The following is a 16003-nucleotide window of genomic DNA, read 5'->3' as shown; positions in this document are numbered from 1 at the left end:
AGAGGCCCTTGGTCCTGTGAAGGCTCTATGCCCCAGTGTAAGGGAATGCCAGGGCCAGGGAGCGGGAGTAGGTAGGTTGGTAAGCAGGAGGATGGGGAAGGAGGCAAGGGGTTTTTGGAGGGGAACAAGGAAAGGGGATAACATTTGAAATGTAAATAAAGAAAATATCTAATAAAAAAAAGAAGTCACTTCTTGCTGTTACAGACACCTGGGAGTGGGGTTCTATTGCTCCTTCAATGCCAATAGATCATTCCTACTTTTAGCCAAAGACAGATGAATTTTTCCAATGGTTGGGCTTACCGCTCAACCCTCTAAAGACATGTGTCATACCAGTATCAGTTATCTCCTGGCACTCATGCTCTGTCTTTCACTATTGTAACTGTGCTGCATCAGGTTTTGTCAATGAGACAAGCCAGAGTCCTATGAGAGGAGGAATCCTCAATTGAGAAAATGCCCCCATCGGATTAGCCTGTAGGCAAGTCTGTGGGCATTTTCTGAATGATGGATGTGAGAGAGCCCCGCCCAGTATAAATGATGCCATCAGTCCCTGGGCAAGATGTCCCAAGTGGTCTAAGAAAGCAGCTAAGCAAGCCAGGGGGACCAAGCCAGTAGGTAGTGTTCCTCCATGGTGTCTGCTTCAGTTCCTCCCTCAAGGCTCCTGCCCTGACTTCCCTCAATCATGGACTGTGGCATGGATATGTAAGCCAAATAAACCCTTCCTTCTCCAAGTTGCTTTTGGTTGTGGTGTTTATCACAGCAATGGAACGCAAACTAGAACAATGATCACTTTCGTTGTCAGCCTGGGGTGAATGCCTGAGTGTGCCTGGGGTGTTTCTGGGAAAACTAGTGTGAGAGCCAGCAAACACAATAGGGAGGGTCCGCCCAGACCCTCTCTGGTTGGTCTGGGGGTGAGATGAAATGGAAAGGTAGGAAAGGAAGTTGACTGTCCCACATGTGACACCTCTAGAGAGAGCTCACTCTCCTCCTGCATCCCTTGGACCCCTGACATTAGACTCTGGATGATTGTTCTTTGATTGCAGAGCTGTACGGTTGGTTCTCCAGGGCCTGTAAGGACTTTGACCTTGGCCTTGGGCAGCATCTCTGTCCTTGCCCTTGTTCTGAGGTTTCTGGCTTCCTGGACTGAGCAGCTGCTGGCTTCCCTGGACTCCAGCCTGCACAGTCATTGTGAGGTGATTCAGAGCCAATCTGAGCACCATCTCAGGATCCCAGACAGTCTGATAACTACAGTCTCTAGAGAGCCCTGGCTAGCGCGAGTATTCGACCACCCTGGAGTGGTAAGACGACCCCATAGGCTCCTCTTACCCTTGGCAGAACTCTCAGATCTACTGTCTTTTGGCTTAGTTTCAAAGTGTCTCTTCAGGCTTAAGGAAGGAGCTAAAGAATGAGGTCTTTGATGTTAGTGTCTTGTCTTTCCTTTCCCAGTCCACTACAAGAGAAACACCATTAAACACCCACCTTTCCCCAGGGCTAAAATTCCTTAACAAGAGGATTCTGGTCAACTCCACCTAGGCTCACGGTCCATCTATGAAACCAAATACCCATCATTACTCCTGAGTCTTTTACGCGTCCAGCTGGAAAGAGACCCTTTCTCTGTGTTCTCTGATTGGTTACTTTTCCTCTTCCTTTTAAGTTGCAACCATTGCTCTTGGTGTGGCAGCCTTCCAAAGAAAACCCTCCTATGGCTTCTAACATCACCCAACACTGGCTTCCCTGCCTGTCACTAACCACATATGTCCTCAGACATTGTTCTTGTTGTGGGCCTACTATGAGAGGCAAGACTCCTCCCAAGCCATCTGCAATATGCTAACATCTGCAATGGCCACACCTAGACTTAGGCTTTGGGTCTGAGAAAACGTTAACAGGGGACTCCTAAGGATACCAGGCAAAAACTCTAGTCAAAGCATGGCTTTCATGGCTGTTGAAATGTGCTAGAGACTATATGGCACACCAAACTGAGACAAGCAATGTCCTATAAGTAACGGTGGAATGCAAAACTCGACATCCATGAACCAAACTGGAATTCTAGGGAAAGAGAGAGTTCACGTCTTAATGAATCAGACACTTACTATAGAGAGCTGAAGATTGGAACTCAGATCCCCAGAACCCACATAAAAGCAGCTGGGTACTGCAGCTGCTTGTAATCCTAGCATCTGGGAGGCAGATATGGGAAATCCCTGGAACAAACTGACCAGCTAGACGACCCAAAATGCCAAGCATTAGAGCCTGCCTTCAATATACAAAGCAGAAGTAATTGAGGAAGGTAACCACGCCCACGCACACAAAAGTGTGCCGTACATATGCAAGCAAAATGCATGCACATCACACACACACAATAGATATATAAATATACATGTATTTATATATTTTTATATTTTATATATAATAATTCATATATATAATTTGCATGGCCCCCAGTCACATGTCATCCAGAGAGAAACCTCTGTCATCTACTTTAACCAATATCTGACTTCTATAGATGCATAGTAAGGGATGTCTCTGGAAGATCCCTCACTGTAAGACCGTCCTTATGAAAGCACTTGTGCTGGGGAAGTGACACACACTAAGTGTCCAGAGAGACTGTAGGGTAAGCCTTAAGGGGGAGGAAATTTCCTAAGAGCCCTGAGTTGAAAGCTGCCCTATTCCCTTTTATCCATGCCTGGCTGCTGTGAAGAGCTACTAACTTGCTACCGTCTTTAGTATTTATTCACATCACATAAATCACCTTTCACACCTGCCTTACTCTCCATCTTTCCCTGCTTCCCCCTTCTCGTTCCTTGCTCCTTCTGGTCCCTTTGGGCTTCGCTTAGGTTCTCTCCCCAGTGTCCCGGAAGGAAGTCCTTTGCCCAGTGGAGGCTTCCCCCCAGCCCCCACTGCTGCGCCTCATTTCATACAGACAGATTATCCCACAGCCTTGCTGTAGCAAGTCATTGTGAGCCTTTCAGAAGTGCGTGTGAAATCCCACCCCAGAGGAATTCGGGTCCAAAAATCCCCTGGAATAAAAACAATTTGAGTAAGCATTGAGAAGTTTCAAGACAGATGAGTCTGGGTTTGTCTGGTTTTGATATGCAGAATGTGAGTTTGACCATATCCTAACACTATTTTTATTTCACTATATAAACTTGAAAGCCCAGAGATTATTGTCAATTCTTGCTTTTCTTAAATAATATACCTGTAAATTGTTTTATGAGATAATTAGTGTCTGTGGCAATAAGCACCCCCCATTGCCAGGCAGATGTAACCACCAAGTGCTACCTGCAGACATAAATCTAAAACAGCTTCAGGAGAGAAATACCAAAGCCTGAAAGCCGGTTAGGGGAGAGGTATCCAGAATAAAGAAAACGCAGGAAGATGAGGAGGGGGGGAAGGAGGAAGAGAGGAAGGGAGAGAGGGAAGAAATAAGAAATTCAAAGAAGGAAACAAAATGTTCACTGGAAACTAGACTTGATACAATCAGCAACTTTTTATTTTGAAATCTACAAAGTTAAAAGAGTCACACCACTTTCAGAACACCGTCTTGGGGTCATTTAAAAACATTTCCATCACCCCCGAGGCACCTGAAATACATCAAGAAAACAGTGCGCTGTGCGTGGGTTTTGCCGATTCCTTGTGTAAGCCCTTTTGTAGCTGATAAACACACGGAAAGTTTTCTTTACCCTGAACTCAAACCTAAAGGGAAAGGCGACGAATCCCCTCCCCCCCATTTTTGTTCTTTAAACTTGCATCGTGCTGCTAAAAGAATTAGTGAGGTTAAATCGCTGTGCTTTCACACTTTCTCGGGTTTTTTGCTTGTTCTGAAGGCATTTACCAAACTTCTCCGACCTTTCCAAAGTTATCCGAAATAACACAGCGCCCTCTGTCGGTCTTACCACCACACTGACTTTCGCAGTACAACCTCTGCAAAATGATGACTTCATGGCTTAAGAAAGGTGCCTTAGCAAGTGAATGCAGATCCTCTGCTAAACGGAGAAACAAGCAGCTGAGACAAGGGACTCTAAAATCACGTGCTGACGTTACTAAAAGTCGAGTCAATTATCAGCTTCTTTTCCTCCTTCGAACAGATTCAATTTTCTTAAAAACTGCTTTTTGTCACACTGCCGAGGTGCCAGTAATTGCAGCTGCGAAACTGACAACTCCAACTCAAGTACCCGAGCCCAAAAGTGGGAGGTGGCCCTGTTTGCCCAAGCAGAGAAGCCCCAGCCTTGGCTTTCTCCAGGCTCGTGTGACCTTCAGGTCTGGGAAAGAGCTCAGAGGTCCCGACAGGAAGGAGGGCAAGAAGGCGTTGCAGAGCTCAGCCACCTCACACACTCAGGAAAACATTCATCAGCAAGAAAAAGGTTAGCCTTCAGTCACTGATCCTGTGTTGCTTTTTAAAATTTTTAGATTACATTTATTTATTTTTGAGGACGGGGTTGTGACCACAGCTCACACACGTAGACCGGAAGGCAGCTTGTGGTTTTCTTCCTCAGTGTGAGCCTCGGGGATCGAACTAGCCCTGTCAGGTTTGCTGGCAGGTGCCTTTGCCTGCCGAGCCATCTCAAAGGCCCTGGTTTACACTTGATATGACAACATGAGGTGGTCCTCGCTGGTGTTTCAACCTTGACCTCCATATAAAGTTAGGTTGCACTCCAAGTGCGCTTGTGGTTTCAATCTACCCTACCTCTAAATAGCCCATGTGTGGAGCTGGGGAAACGGCTCCATTAGTAAAGTGTTTGCTGTGTTAAATCCACAGACCTGAGTCCCTGTGCCCTCCACTCGTGGGGGGAGGGGAGGGGGAATTAGACCTAGTGGCACTGGGGAGTCTCCCCAGCATAATTAATGTACTCTAAGCAGTGAGACCCTGTCTCGAACAAACAAGGTGAACAGGTCCTGAGAAGGGATACTGGTTGGCCTCTGGCCTCCGCAAATGTGTATACATACACTGGCACACACACGGCCCGGGGTGGGGTCAGGGCTCATGGGGGCGTGGGCCGACTGGCTGGTAGAAGGCCTTTAAGAAGTGGAGCCTAGAAGAAAGACATTAACCACTGGAGAGAGTTCCCGAAAGGGGATATTGGGACCCTGACCTCACAGCCTTACTCTGATTGCTTCCCAGCAATGTGTGTGATAGCAACCGCCTCAGCAACACGATGCAAGGCCACAGGCCCAGTGCAAAGGTGGTGCTAAGCAATCAAGCACTAAAACTTCCAAAATCAGAAGGCAAAAGAAAAAAAGCTTCTCTCCTTGTAGGTTTAGTTGGTCAGAAAGCTATCCTGTGAAATTGCCCCCCTCCCCCCAAAAAAACCATAGAGAAAGAGATTGAAAGAAACTTCATGTGAGGCTAGCTCAGGCTCCATACAAAACAGAGTCCATCACTGGTCTCCTCAACCCACCCCGTTCCTGATCGATCCACTCCTGAAACAAGAGCCTTCCTAAGTGGAGCTCTCTTACAACGCAGGACACAGACCAGGAAATTTGGTTTCTGTCGATGCTAAATTAGTGAACTAGGGCCACGTCTCTCAACTCCACTGTTTATGTACCAGGTAGTGGACAAGAGTAAACAAAATAAACAAAACCCAGTCCCTTCCCATAAGTAGCATAAAGACAAGTATGTATAATTAGAATATAACACTGTAAAGCCAATGACAAAAATATCACAGAGTAAGGGCAAAGAAGATTGCAGAAAGACCTGTGACTTCAAAGCAGTAATTAGTAACACATTCCCAGATCCCTGCCACCTGCTGAGAGGGCTCCTTCAGACGGAAGCACGTGCCAAGCAAGAAGAACTCGGAGTGTCTGAAGACACTTCCAGTAGATGGCTGACAAGGGCAGAGCTGGCCATGCACACATGAGGTCTGATCCACCCAATATCAAAGATCAGCAATAGAAACGCAGAAGGAGCCTGAAGCAGAGGCTGCAGGCAGGTCAGGTAGACAGCAGGGCAATCGAAGATTCCCGTGGCAGGGGTGGCAAAAGAAAGGCCATGTGGAGTTCATGCCAGTCACTTCAGTGGAGGGTTGCATACAAAGGGCTGGGCTCCAAGAGGATGAGTATGGAAAGGAAATAAGATGTATTGGGCAGACACCACTGTCCCCCATTTTTTCGGGAGTATTTGGCTTAAGGGAGACAGCCCAGAGCACACTCCTCTGAGGCAGTGGTCCTTCCAACCTGAGAGTATAGGCCTGGTCATAGAGACCCAGATTAGAGGTCCAGACATGCCTCTCAGAGAAACTTAGCCATTCCAAGTCTAAAGTGGGATGATGCCCTGGGGATATGGCCCAGCTGGTGGCATGCTGGCCTAGGATACAAGACCCCCAGCACTGTATAAACCAGGCGAATGCCTATAATTCCCTCCACTTGAGGAATGAAGGCATGAGGATCAGAAGTTCAAGGCCCACCTGCTGAGAGGGCTCCAGCAGACGGAAGCACGTGCCAAGCAACCCTGTCAGCCTGAGTTTGAGCCCCAGAGCCACTGGTGGACGGAGAGAACCAACTCCTAAAAGATGTCCTCTGACCTCCACGTGGGCACTGTGACACATGCATGCCCACACACACACACACACACACATCATACAAAAATACATACATAGACGTACATACAATAACAATAAATAATTTTTATATGGCATACCTTTAATCCCAGCACTGGAGAGGCAGAGGCAGGTGGATCTTTGTGAGTTCAGGGCCAGCCTGGTCTATACAGCAAGAGTTCAGGCCAGGCCAGCCAGACTACACAATGAGAACCTATCTAAAAAAAAAAAAATTTAAGAAATTCAAAGTCAATCCTGGCTATATAATGAGTTTGAGGCCAGCCAGGGCTATGAGAGACTGTCTCAATAAATAAATAAATAAATAAATAGGCTTAAGAAACCTGATAGGAAAAAAACCCAGCATGGAAAGTGAACAGAAGCCAGAGAAACCAACATACTCAACTCTAAAATTTCTGTTTTATCATTTCTAAAACCAGGTTGTGTTGTAGTTCAATGGTCAACATTTTCTCCTCTTAGCTACACTAGAACAATGAAGGCCAGTACCTAACCCTGAGCAAGTACCAGGCCTGGCTTTATGCAAATTGGCATGGGAAGATATGTTAAAGTGAATGTTTTGCTGAAAAGCATCTGGATTGAAATTGGGGTGTGTGTGTGTGTGTGTGTGTGTGTGTGTGTGTGTGTGTGTACAATTCTCAAGCTAGCTCTCTCCTGCCACCTTGTGGTATTCAGGTACACAAGCATCCCTACTTGCTGAGCCTTTATCAGGGCTTTTTTAAAAACTGTCTTCTGGGTTCTTATTACTATGACAGCATGGCCCACAAACCTGCAGCAACAGTAGCTTGCTGGCAGTTGTTCAGAATCTCAGACCCCACCCCAAACCTATCAATTACAGTCTTCATTGTAATAAGGTCCATGTGGCAATCCTTATGCATGTTCAAGGTTAGAAACAATTCTATTATGCATGCATAGCATTAATGTATAGCCCTTTAAGTCCCTTCTCCTCTGTTCTCATAAACATGCTATCCTCTCATGAAAGCTCAGTGGATCCCTGCTCCTCAGCTATGGGGGCCTGAGCACATCTGCTCCCATATCTCACCATCATAGGACCTGGCCTCAGGTCTGGCCTCTGAAACTTCTAACGTCAGACCCCCACTATTGAAAACCTGATGCTTCACACTATTCAGCAAGTACCTTCTTCTACCAGGTCTCCATAGCTGATTTGGCTGAGTGTCGTGAATGAAAGAGACTGAGTAAGACATAAACTTACATCTGTGAAAGAAAATAAGAACTTATCCACCTGCCTTAAACCAGAAGAAGAGCTGTTTAAGATTTTATTTCTTTATATGTATGTTTGTGTATGTCTCACTCCGTGTGTGTGTGTGTGTGTGTGAGAGAGAGAGAGAGAGAGAGAGAGAGACTGCAGTGACTGCAGTGTCTGCAGAGGCCAGAGGAGAGCATTAGATCCCCTGGAGTTGTAGTTATGGACATTTGTAGGCCAGCAGATGTGGGCTCTGGGAACCAAACTCAGGTTCTGTACGAGCACAGAAATGACTCTGAGCACCTCTCCAACCCTTGGGCAGGCTTTTTCCCTTGCCTTACCTGTATAGCCCTTTTGGGGGGTGGGGAGCTTGTTTGTTTGTTTGTTTGTTTGTTTTCAAGACAGGGCTTCTCTGTGTAGCCCTGGCTGTCCTGGAACTCACTCTGTAGACCAGGCTGACCTCAAACTCAGAAATCTGCCTGCCTCTGCCTCCCAAGTGCTGGGATTAAAGGCATGTGCCACCACTCCCCGGCTTGTATAGCCCATTTTTATCAAGAGTCCTGCCGATTCATCCCTTTACCCATGGAATATGATGAAATTCATCCACAACCTCCATGTCTACATCATTGATCTGCCTTAAGCAAGAACCCCACTGAGAATGTGGCCCCACTGAGGGTGTGGCTCCCACTGAGGGTGTGGCTCTCACTGAGGGTGTGGCCCCCCACTGAGGGTGTGGCCCCACTGAGGGTGTGGCTCCCACTGAGAGAGAATGTGGCCCCTTTGGTACAGTACTTGCCTAGAATGCAGGAAGCCCTGGGTTGCCAGCACCGCATAAACCAGGCATGATGGCACAGACCCACGCTCCTAGCCCTCAATAAATGAAAAATCAAAGGATCAAGGTCATTCTTGGCTATACAGGGAGTTCACACAACCTAGGATGTGTGAAACCTTGCCTCGAAAACATGCTTTTGAGTTTAGAAGCTCACCCTGACTGCAAAATTTATAATTAACTTTAATAGAAGTTAAAAATCTCTAGAGATTATCAATAATATTAATATCAGATCTAAAAAGGTGAAAATAAGAGTTATAACTTAATTTTTTTAAGAAAAAGTGGAGCTAGAGAGATGACTTAGCAGTTAAGAGTACTAGCTGCCCCATCAGAGTGGATGGTTTCAGTTCCCAGCACCCAAACGGCAGCTCACAACTACTTGTAACTCTAGTTACAAGGGATCTAGCGCCCTCTTCTGGCTTCATCAGGCTCCTGCATGCATATGGTACACATAAACTCATGCAGGTATATATGCATACATATATAAAATAATAAATAAATGTTTATAAAATTCTTCCCTCGGAGCACTCCTGAATTTGTTTTTCAAATTACATTCTTTATTTAGTACATATGTATATGTCTGTGTGTATGGTGATTGTGTAACGGCCACTGTGTGTGATAGCTTCTGGTTATGGGCAGTTTCATGGCCACTGAGTGATGGCCACTGTGTGATGGCTTCTATGTGATTGCCAACTGAGTAATGGTCATTGTATGTGGCCATTGTCTGACAACTACTGTATGATAGTCACTGTGTGATGGCCACTGTGTGATGGCTTCTGGTTAATAGGCACAGTTTCATGGTCACAGTGTGATAGCCAATGTGATGGCCACTGTGTTATGGGCACCACTTGATGGCCACTCCATGATGGCCATTGTGCAATGGTCACTGTGTCATGGCCAAATGTGTGATGTGTATGTACATGTGTATTGTATATATACGTACATATGTGTATGTGTATATGTATATGTGTCCATATGTGTATCTATATGTATCTATATTTGCATCTGTATGTATGTGTACATATCAGTGTCTATATGTATATGTGCATATGTATGTATGTATATATATTTCTGTGTTTGCATATATATGTTCTATATATGTGTGCATCTGTGTATATGTGTATATATCTGTACATCTGTGTTTGTGTGTATGTCTGTGTGTGTTTAATGTATATGTGTATGTCTGCATGTATATGTGTCTGTGTATATGCACGTATGTATATTTTGTATGTGTGCATCTGTGTCTGTGTATATAAGCCATTTCACTGGCCTCTGAATTTGTTTCTTATGTGATGTTTCAAAGTGTCATGACATTTTCACTCTTGGTCAAATGGTGTCTGACCCAGACTGAACACTTTGCAGTACTATGTAACCCAGCTTGACCATGCTAAATAAACAGCAAGTTGCCAGATATCCAATTGATCATCATCCAGTTAGAAATACTGAAAAGTTATAAAATTTGCCATTCTGTGATACTGATTGCAGAAAACATAAACCATTAATATGGATTTCTGGGCTGCCTTGATTGAGTACCGCACTCATGGCCAGAGGTGGCCCAGCCTTCATTATCCTATTATTCTCAATGATAGATTCAACCATGTAGAATTAGCAAGCCTAACTCTGAGGTAGAATAGCTAATTTTCCCCATAAAGAGTCTAGGTTGGCTTTGAGAACACAGATAGCTGGAGTGATGAATGAGAGAAGATTCTCTCCCAGATAAGCCCTGGACATTGCTGCTTTATTTCCCAAATAAATTGGGTTTTCTATAATGAATGCAGGTAGAAGGAATTGGATTCTGCCCTTTTGTAATCTTCTGGGGTTTATTATAACACATCACACAGTTATGTGTGCCTCCTTGCATACACCACCCCCTGGGCTCCAGCACCTTGCTGAAGCCGCTTGCTGGCTGGTCAGCAAGCACCTGGCCTCCATGTGCTCTTTCACCCAAACTCCTTGTCTGCTCCATGGAAATACTCACTCTCCTTCTAAGACCCAGACCCATCCCTGGAGAAGAATCTTTCCTGCTGCCTCCATCAGCAAAGAGGTGGTCTCTCTCCTTTCAGGCTCCCTGCCACAGCAAGCTCCCACACCGTGTCCTGACCACTCTGCCTGAGCTCATTCCCCAGAAGTGGACAAGGACCCGCTGTTCAGGAGATAGTCTCAGGAAACACAGGGAGATGAGATGGGGGAGGGGGTATGGAGGAGCTGTGATCCTGCCTCCTGACCTTCATGGTGAAGAGCTAGAGAGTTACTGAAGGGTCCCCAATGGCTCTCTTTGGAGACTGCCTTAGCTTCAGAAGATGGCCAGCCTCAAGGTTGAGCCCTCTTCCAGGTGCTGGGCAATGAAAGGCTACTTGCTGTGGGTTATTAGCGCCCATCCTCTCATGCCAACTCAGAATCACTCAGAGGATGCTTCAGCTGTGGAGCCAGCAAGGGGGCAGCTGACGCCACTGTTAAGACTTCACTAAAGCCCAGTGCTTCACACACACACACAATCACACACACACACACCATTCTATGTCCAGCAAGCTCTGGGGATCATGATGTCGTCCATGTAAGATCACACTGCCATGCTTCTTAACACCCCAGTGAGTGTTAGAACCTCTGGATTGAAACAGATCCACAGATCTAATGTTCATCAGAAAGGCAAGACAAAAGCAAGATTAGGGGCAGGTTAGATGGCTCAGGAGTTAAGAGACTGAGTACCAAACAGCCACACGGAGACCCACAGTTGTCCAGAAATCCAGTTCTAGGAGATTTAATGCTCTCTTCTGGCCTCTGTCAGCACTGCACACATGTGGTACACACATATATACACAGGCAAAATATCTACCCACATAAAAGAAGCAGGATTTGCTGGGTAATGGTGGCATACACCTTTAATCTAAACTCTTGGCAGGCAGAGACAGGTGAATCTCTGAGTTTGAGGCCAGCCCAGTCTACAGTGTTAATTTTAGGACAGCCAGGGCAACACAGAGAAACCCTGTCTCAAAAAAATAAAATAAAAGGAGAGGGAGGAAGAGAAAGAGGAGGAGGATTAAACGCGAACATTTGGTAAAGAGGATTCTCTTGGAAGAAACTGTCCTATGAAACCTTTCCCTCTCCCTGGGAAGTAGAGTGTCAGAGATAAGTGGGCCACAGGCTGGTTAGAGCCTAAGGGCTCTTGCAGCACTCCTTGCGACCTCTGCTGGTGCTCAGCAGAATAAAAACTTCCCGCTTGGGCAATAGCTGCTTCTTTACTGGTGGGATTTATATGCACGAGTGTGCGCACGTACACACAAACACGGGTGGCTATTTCCCAGGCCCAGAGGAGTTCCATTCGAGGACAAACGACATGGTTTCCCCTTATAAAAATCTCAGAGAAGAATGGGGGGAACCGCTGCTAGGAGTTTGGGCACACACTGGCTTTCCTGGGACTGTGGAAGGGAGTCACTGACCTCCAAACTTGAACCATGCTGTCAAGGTAGGCATGGGTAGTTCCATGGGAAGTCCTGTGAAGGGCCCATGGCTTGAACGCCTGCCACCAGATGGCTCAGACGCCTTCCCCCTCCTTCTCTCAATGCGTCATCCCCAGATCCTATGAGGAGAGAGAAAAGAAACACTTCCTGAGAACACCAAGGAGAGAGAGAGGCAAAGCAGAAGAAAAGGGGAAAAGTGAAGCGCCACCCTCAGGTTCTCCCCCTTCAAGCAGCCAGGACAAGGGATGCGAGGCAGGGGATGCGAGACAGGAGAGCATAACGATGATTCACGGTTGCTGGATCTTTTCAGCTGTCAGGGATTTGTATCATTCCTTAGCACTAAGTTGAGGTGGTAGTTATGCTTGTGACATTTGTGCCACTGTTACACTTATGAGTCACCAAAAGGATCATGGGTAGGTCATCAGGGCTTCATCCAGTGACAGGCAAACACCACTCCCACCCAGCAAGTGTGTGTGTGTGTGTGTGTAGTGTATATGCACATGTATATGCAAGTGCATGCACCCGTGCTCATGCAGAGAGGCCAAAGGAAGATGGTTGGTGTCCTGCCCTATCACACGCTGCCTTATCCCCTTAAGATGGGGTCTCTCACTGAACCTGGACCTAAGCTGTCAACCAGCTATTGCAGAGATCTTCCTCTCTCCAATTCCCAGCCCTGAGAAGCATGTGGCCAGGTCTGGCCTTTTTCCTGGGTGCTAAGGATTCAAAATTCCATCCGCATGCTTGAACAGCAAGTGCTTTACACCCTCAGCCACCTCCCAAGCACCGTCCAAAGGAAGGTTTTGTGGGGTTTTTTGTTTGTTTGGGGTTTTTTTGTTTTGTTTTGTTTGTTTGTTTGTTTGTTTTTGGTTTTTCGAGACAGGGTTTCTCTGTGTAGCTCTGGCTGTCCTGGAACTCACTCTGTAGACCAGGCTGGCCTCGAACTCAGAAATCCGCCTGCCTCTGCTCTGCCTCCCGAGTGCTGGGATTAAAGGTGTGCGCCACCACGCCCAGCCTCAGGAAGGTTTTAAGGGAGATGAGAAACACCAATGAAGTTGGCTCTCCAACATAAACTACCTTCCCTTTACTATGCTAGCTCAGTTTACTAGCTACATACAAACCTATAAGGTTTGAAAGTGACTGATTCCATTTCTTTCTTTTTTAAGATTTATTTATTATTATATCTAAGAACACTGTAGCTGTCTTCAGACATACCAGAAGAGGGCATCAGATCTCATTACAGATGGTTGTGAGCCACCATGTGGTGGCTGGGATTTGAACTCAGGACCTTCAGAAGAGCAGTCAGTGCTCTTAACCGCTGAGCCATCTCTCTAGCCCCGACTGATTGCATTTCTAAAAAGCTACAGAAACAATTGCCAGCAAAATGCTGGCAGAGGTGAGGCTGGAAAGATGACAGTTATGAGTAGGTACTTGAGAGAACTCAAGTTTGATCCCATCACCCACATCAGGTAGCACACAATCCATAACTTAAGCTCCCAAGACCTCTTCTGGACTCTGTAGGCACTGCACTCACACATGTGCATACACACACACTACAGACACACATAATTAAAATACAATAAATCTGAAGCTAGAGAAATGGCTCAGTGTTCAAGAGTGCTTGCTGCTCTTCCAGAGGTCCCAAGTTCAATTCTCAGCAACTCCATCAATCAGTTCATAACTGCTTATAACTCCAGGGGATCCGACACCTATACAGATATTGATAGCTATAGAAAATGGATAGAAGACAAAGACAGCAAGAGCAGACAAAGGCAGGTGCCTCTCTCTTGGCCCAGGTCTCCAGGCTGTGAGAGATGCATGAGCAACTATGGGAAACTAGAGCTATGTACCCACACATACACATAAAATTAAAACAAAAGCTAACCATAGTGTCACACACCTTTAATCCCAGCACTCAGGAGGCAGACACAGGCAGATCTCTGAGTCTGAAGCCAGCCTGTTCTACATAGTGAAGTCCAGGACAGCCAGGGTTCATAGAGAGATCCAGAATAAAAAAAGAAAAATTTAAATCCTTAAAGAATATTAAAAAGTACTATGAAAGGTAACTGTGTTCCACTTCTAAAACTCATTTTCTTTCTTAGGTTAAAAGCACATTTAGTCACTGTTTCTGTACATTGTTGGTGGTCTCAAATTACTTCAAGATATAGAAAATGGATAGAAGACCAAGGCAGCAAGACCAGACAATGGCAGCTGCCTCTCTCCTGGCCCAGGTCTCCAGGCTGTGGAAGATGCATGAGGTGCCACAAAACCTGCAGGGAAGAATCTGTTTCTCTCTCTCCTCAGCCATCACACTGAGAACATTCTCAAAAGTTCTTTCACGGTAAATTACCAAGCACTGAGCCAGTTTTCTAGGATTTGGAGCTCAAAACAAAACGGTTTTTGTTTGTTTGTTTGTTTGTTTGTTTGTTTTTCTTTCTAAGACAGGGTTTCTCTGTGTAGCCCTAGCTGTCCTGAAACTCACTTTGTAGACCAGGCTGGCCTCGAACTCAGAAATCTACCTGCCTCTCTGCCTCTCTGCCTCTCTGTCTGCCTCTCTGCCTGCCTCTCTGCCTCTCTGCCTGCCTCTCTGTCTCTCTGCCTCTCTGCCTCTCTCTCTCTCTCTCTCTCTGCCTCTTTTTTTTCAGCTGACTACAAACTCAGCTATGCTGTAAACCCGTACAGTATCCTAAAATGCTCACTCAAGGCGAGACCGTGGTTCACAGCTCACCCACATTCTTCATCCTGGAAGGATGTTAGCTTGGAACTGCTAACAGAGTCCATACAAGCAATGCCTGAGAGGCTTGCAGGTCTGAGCAGTAGGGAGAGCATGTTTGAAGTCACACTACAGAGACATCCCTGCTTTCATCACTCCAATAGTCACTTGAGGAATCTTTGTTATGTTACTGGCTCTTTGTTGTGGTGAGGGGTAAAAGCTCACTTCTGTGCCGTCTCAACTGGAGACACCCACTCCTTCCCCTAACTTTATGGACTTGACAAGAGTACAAATTACAGGCCAGGGAGAGGTGAGCAGTGGATGGCCCAAAGTTATGGAAATGTGTGGTCTTCCAAATAAAGCCAGAGGCCAGCTCGTACATGCACGGCTGTACATGCACAGTTGTATGAAACTCCATTCAGAAAGGATCCGATGCTCTCTTCTGACCCCCATGGTCACCAGGCACACACATTAGACATGCTTGTACAGACTGGCAAAAGATTCACACACATAAAAAAATGTATTTATATATTTATCTTATTTTCTCCTCTTAAAATCCTGAATGTAAGTTGATTCTGTGTGAGTATGTGTGTGTGTAAGTGCACATGTGTGTGTACATGTGTGCCTATGTGTATGCATGTATGAATATGTGGAACCCAGAGGATACCCATAGGTGCTATCTCTCAGGTACTGTTTATCCTGTATTTTTAAAAATTATTATTGTGTGTGCTGGATAGTTTTATGTCAACTTGACACAAGCTAGAGACAATGCCTCCATGAGGCCAGAGCTGTGGTCCTGGGTTCTCTAAGAAAGCAGACTGAGCAAACCACGAAGAACAATCCAGTAAGCACGGCCCCTGCATCAGCTCCTGCCTCCAGGTTCCTGCCCTGTTTGGGTTTCTGCCCTGGCTTCCTTCAATGAACAGGGATATGGACTCACACACATTGAGTACACACCATGTCTTAGTCAGGGTGACCATTGCCATGACAACACACCATGACGAAAAGCAACTTGGGGAGGAAAGGATTTATTTGGCTTACACTTCCATAGCCATGTTCATTGAGAGAAGCAGAGAGAGAGAGAGAGGCAGAGAGAGAGAGAGAGGCAGAGAGAGAGAGAGAGAGAGAGGCAGAGAGAGAGAGAGAGAGAGAGGCAGAGAGAGAGAGAGAGAGGCAGAGAGAGGCAGAGATAGGCAGAGAGAGAGGCAGAAAGGGAGAGAGAGAGGCAGAGAGGGAGAGAGGCAGAGAGAGAGAGAGAGA

The sequence above is a fragment of the Mus caroli genome, chromosome 9 (assembly GCF_900094665.2).
Source record: "Mus caroli chromosome 9, CAROLI_EIJ_v1.1, whole genome shotgun sequence".
NCBI lineage: Eukaryota > Metazoa > Chordata > Mammalia > Rodentia > Muridae > Mus > Mus caroli.
Note: the sequence above shows the minus strand (reverse complement) of the source record.